This window comes from Tupaia chinensis, unplaced genomic scaffold (assembly GCF_000334495.1).
Source record: "Tupaia chinensis unplaced genomic scaffold, TupChi_1.0 Scaffold000612_1, whole genome shotgun sequence".
Classification (NCBI taxonomy): domain Eukaryota; kingdom Metazoa; phylum Chordata; class Mammalia; order Scandentia; family Tupaiidae; genus Tupaia; species Tupaia belangeri.
The window spans coordinates 4,842,391-4,847,654 of record NW_006160131.1 but is presented as its reverse complement, the minus strand read 5'-3'; the positions used below and the strand labels follow the sequence as shown (position 1 = coordinate 4,847,654).

At 46.8% G+C, this 5,264-nt stretch overlaps 1 protein-coding gene across 1 annotated transcript in view; it reads right to left on the bottom strand.

The window, feature by feature from the left end:
- SH3PXD2B (SH3 and PX domains 2B) overlaps positions 1 to 5,264 on the bottom strand; it is a gene marked incomplete at its 5' end in the record, with an annotated part of 73,691 nt that overhangs the window by 46,453 nt on the left and 21,974 nt on the right.

Sequence of the window (5,264 nt, the reverse complement as noted above, 5' to 3'; positions counted from 1 at the left end):
GCAATCCCTTCTCCTCCATTCTCCTCTTGGGATCTTGGACACACACGCACACGCGCCTGGCATGAGTTTTAAGCCACCGGGTCCGGGATGTGAACCACGGTCGACTACGTGGGAGTCCAGCGACATAGCCATTACGCTAACTGCTGGTTGCCCCCCCCCTTTTTTAAGAATTATATTATTTTTACTTTATTTATTTGTTTATTTAAATTTGACAAGAGAAGGCTAGAACAAGAGCAAGAAGAGAGTGCAAGGGAAAGTGAGAAAGCAAGCTTCCAGATCCAGGACTCGAACGACAGTCAGACATGTGGGAGTCCAGCACCCTTAACTACCACGCCACCTGCCAGCCCTACTGCTATCCTTTATCACTTCTGGATTTAAATGTTCCTTTTCAGAATCAACTGTCTTGGAGTTGGTGAAGCTCAGGGTGCAAAGAAAGTCCTACTTGGACAGAAAGTTGTGTGGGCTGGTGGAGAAGCAGGGTAGGATAATTTGGGCCAAAGGACAACAGCTTCAGAGGAGGGCACCTGTAGGAACTTTCTAGCTGGGCAAAGGGACCTCAGGGGTCCAAAGGCCTTGGCAGTAAAGCCTGGACAAAGGAAGGTTGTCTGCATAGTTCTCAGGCTTTAGAGGTTTGGAAAGGGAGAAAGAGAAGATCTTTCTTCTGGAGGTTGGGAGGCGGAACTTATGCCTGAATGACTGTCCCTGCACTTCACCCTCAACCTTTTAAAGGATATTTTTAGAAGAGCTTGAGCTTATCTGCCTCTCCGAAATAGATGCTTGGATGCTTCAGCCTCTTGCATTTTTATTTCCTTAGGGCTTAGGTGTATGAGGGCAGAAGCGTACAGGCCCTGGACACAACTCTGGAAACCTGCAACACGGCCCTCTGTCGGGGCTATGTCTTCATTTACACGAGAGTAACAGAACCTACTTCTCGAGGTTTGAGGGGGATGAAACAAGATCGTGTCTGGAGTGGTTTTCTGCCTTTGCTTGATGTTTCTTGCCAAGAGAGGGGCCATTTGTCCCCACACTGCCCCCTTTTGTTTAGATTATATAGATTTATTGAGGTATAATGTACATACTATAAAAATCTTCCCATTACAAGTGCACAATTCAACGGCATTTCGTAAACTGTCGAGTTGGGCAGCTGATGCCACATGGGCAGACGTTGTAGAACTACACTCCATCACCTCAAACTGTCCCCAGCCTAACTCACTGTCTATCTCTAGTTCTGCCACCTTGGGCCCAGGAAACGGCCGTGTTTTTGTCTCTACAAATCTGCCTTCACTGCACATTTCATATAACTGGGATCACACACTATGTGGGTTTTTGCACCCGGCTTCTTTTATTTAGCATCAAGTTTTTGAGATGCATCAGTATCTTACTACTTTTCCCTTATTATTACCAAATAATATTCTTTGATATGGATCATCTACCTTTGCTTTATCCATCCACCGGCTGCTGGACATGTGGACTGCTTCCAGGTTTTGGCTACGATGAATCAGCATTGCTATGAATATTTGAACACAAGTCTTTATGTGGACAAAAAGTGTTCATTCTCTTGAGTATATACCCAAGAATGATCATATGATATGTTTAACTTTTTTAAAAACAATTTTCCAGAGGGTGTGTGCATTGTTGGAGAGAGAGAGAGAGAAAGAGAGAGAGAGAGTTAGTGAGTGTCCCCATGGGGAATAGCCACTCTGCAATCCCTTCTCTATCTCTCCCTCCTCTTGGGATCTCGAGCACACATGCACATGTGCCCAGTAGTAAGTTTTCCAAGTCACTGGGCCAGGACTCAGACTGCACAGTCGGTCATGTGGGATCCAGCTGCCTTAACCACCATGCCACTGGCTGGCCCAACTTTAACTATTTATTTTTTTTAAAGAATTACTTTATTTAACTTTATTTATTTATTTAAATTTGACCAGAGAAGGACAGAGAGAGAGAGAAGGAAAGTGAGAAAGCACCCCGCCAGGTTTGCACTCGAACCATGGTCAGCCATGTGGGAGTCCAGGGCCCTTAACCACCACACTACCTGCCAGTCCCCCAAGTTTAACTTTGGAAGAAACTGCCAAGTTGTTCTCCAAAGGGGCCCCCATCTTATGCCACCACCGGGATGAGGGCTCCAGTTTTTCTCTCTTCTCACCGACCTTTGGTGTCTGCGTCTTGTTGATCACAGCCGTGCTGGTGGCTGTGCAGGTACTGCGTTACGGCATCCGTACTCGGCGTTACCTCAACAACGCGTGGTGTTAAACATCATTTCACACGCCTACTAGTTCTTCCTGTGTTTTCTTGAGTAAAAACTTTTTTTTTTGGGAGAGGTTTTTGCTATAGGGCACGGGCACTCACCAGAAAGAGAGAGAGAGATACAGAGAGACAGAAAGTGAGAAATCACCCTCCAGGAGGGATGTTCACGCCGCAATCCCTTCTCCTCCATTCTCCTCTTGACATCTTGGGCACGCTCACGCAGGAGTTTAAGCCACTGGGTCCGGGACTCAAACTGTGGTTGACTACATGGGAATTCAGTGAAGTAGCCATTATGTCATCTGCTGGTCCCAAGTAAAATTTTTATTGTGGTCTTTTTCCCATTTAAAATTAGGTTACCCATTTTTTTTTTTTTAATTTTAAAAGTGTATTTATTTCAGGGAACCAGCAGTTAGCGTAATGGCTATGTCACTGGATTCCCACATAGTCGACCGTGGTTCGCATCCTGGACCCAGTGGCTTAGAAATCACGCCGGGCATGTGTGTGTGCGTGCCCAAGATCCCAAGAGGAGAATGGAGAAGGGATTGCGGTCTTTCTGTCTCTGTCTGTCTGGCGAGCGCACGCGCCCTATAGCGAAAACCTCTCTCTCTCAAAAAAAAAAAAGTGTATTTATTTCAGAGACCAGCAGTTGGTGTAATAGCTATGTCGCTGGACTCCTACGTAGTCGACTGTGGTTCAAGTCCCTGACCTGGTGGCTTAAACTCATGCCGGACGCATGTGTGTGCATGCCTAAGATCCTGAGAGGAGAATGAAGAAGAGATTGTGGTGTGGTCATCCCCCCGGGGGGGTGATTTCTCGCCTTTTGTCTCTCTCTGTCTTTTCGAAGAGTGCATGTGCCGAAAAACCTCTTCAAAACGTGTATTTCTTTCTTCAGTGGGGGGACCCCAACAGGGTCACGTCACACCATGACCCATTCCCAGCCTTCCAGCCAGCCAGGACCACAGGTATGCTCACAGGCATGTGGATGTTCAGGTTTGCCTAGAAACTAAACCCGAGGCCTTCCTTTGTGGCTCTAGTCTCACACACAGCGCCGACCACCTGCTGCCACAGCTCTTTATGTATTCGCAGTAACTCCCTTATCAGATGTGTAATTAACAAATATTTTACCTCATTCTGTGGCATGTCTTTTCATTCATTTTATTTTTAGGAATTATTTTAACTTTAATTATTTATTTATTTTAATTTGACCAGAAAAGGACGAGGGGGGGGGGAGAAAGCCACCAGGTCCAGGACTCAAACCATGGTTAGCTGTGTGGGAGTTTAGCACCCTTAACCACCACACCACATGCTGGCCCTGCATTCATTCATTCATTCATTCATTCATTCATTCATTTAGAGAGGTTTTCGCTATAGGGCGCATGTGCTCGCCAGACAGACAGAGACAGACATAGAGAAAGAAAGCGAGAAATCACCCCCTAGGGGGGATGGCCACGCCGCAATCCCTTCTCCTCCATTCTCCTCTCGGGATCTTGGGCACGCACGCACACGCGCCCGGCGTGAGTTTTAAGCCACCAGGTCCGGGATGCGAACCACAGTCAACTATGTGGGAGTCCAGTGACATAGCCATTACTCTAACTGCTGGTTCCCTCTTTTATTTTATTTTTAGGAGAGAGTTTTGCTATAGTGTGCATGCACTCACCAGAGAGACAGAGACAGAGAGATAGAAAGCAAGAAATCACCTCCTGGGAGGATGGCCACACCACAATCCCTTCTCCTTCATTTTCCTCTTGTGATTTTGGGCACACATGCGCACGTGACCAGCATGATTCTTAAGCCATTGGGTCAGGGACATGTCAGCCATGTGGGAACCCAGTTTTAACCAACATGCCACCTGCTGGTCCACCACTCTGTTTCTCTCTCTCACTTTCTTTCTTTTTTTCTTTTTAGAGAGATTTTTGCTATAGGGCGTATGCATTCGTCAGAGAGACAGAAGGCAAGAAATCACCCCCCATGGAGGATGGCGTCATTATAATCCCTTCTCCTCTTCAGATCTTGGGCATGCATGCACATGTGTCTGGCTTGAGGTTTAAGCTGCCAGCTCTGGGACTCAAACCATGGTTGACTACATGGGAGCCCAGTGACATAGCCATTATACCATCTGCTGGTCTCATCATTCTTTTCTTATTTGTTTTTCAAAAAGCAGATACATCACTTTATTCCTGCTTCTACTTTTACCTCCTAAGGTAAGTTTGTGAGCAGACTGTAATGAAGTCCAACTTTACCGTTTTTTTCTTTCACGGCTCATACTTTATTTTTTATGTTTTTCCCATAGGGTGCCTGCGCTCTCCAGAGGCAGAGAGAGGAAGTGAGAAATCACCCCTAAGGAGGATGGCCGAGCCGCAATCCCTTTTCCTCCATTCACCTCTTGGGATTTTGGGTGCACACGGACACACATATGGTTCATACTTCTAATGTCTTATCTAAAAACTCTTCACCTAACTCGAGGTCGTGAATTTCTGTCCTCTGTGTCCTTCTAGAATTTTTACAGTTTTAGATCTTAAGTTTAGGTGTATGAACCCTTTTGAGTTGATTTCTGTGCATGGTCTGAGATGAGGGTCTAACTTCACTTTCTGCATGTGTAACTGTTATGAGCGAAATTGCTCCCCTCAAACACGTATGTTAAAGCCCTCTCCCCCAGTGCTTCAGAATGGAAGTATATCTGGGGGGGTGGGGGATCTCATCACGTGGGGAGGACCGCATGAAGACACAGGGAGGACAGGGCTGTCTACACACCAAAGGGAGAGGCTGCCCAGGCCCTGCCGCTTCCAGAAAAATCTCTGCTGTAGAAGCCGCCCACAGTTTTCTTCTGTCGTACTTTCTCAGGCATCCCTAGGGAACTAATGACGACAGTCAGAGTTCCAACCGTTTGTTAAGCCCCCGGGTCTGGGACTCGAACTGTGGTCTTGCTCTCTCGTGGCCTAACCTCCCAGATGATGAAGAAAAGAAGGAGCAGCAGCTGTGACAAAAGGGCGGCCACGAGCAGCCCTACTCGCTGCCTG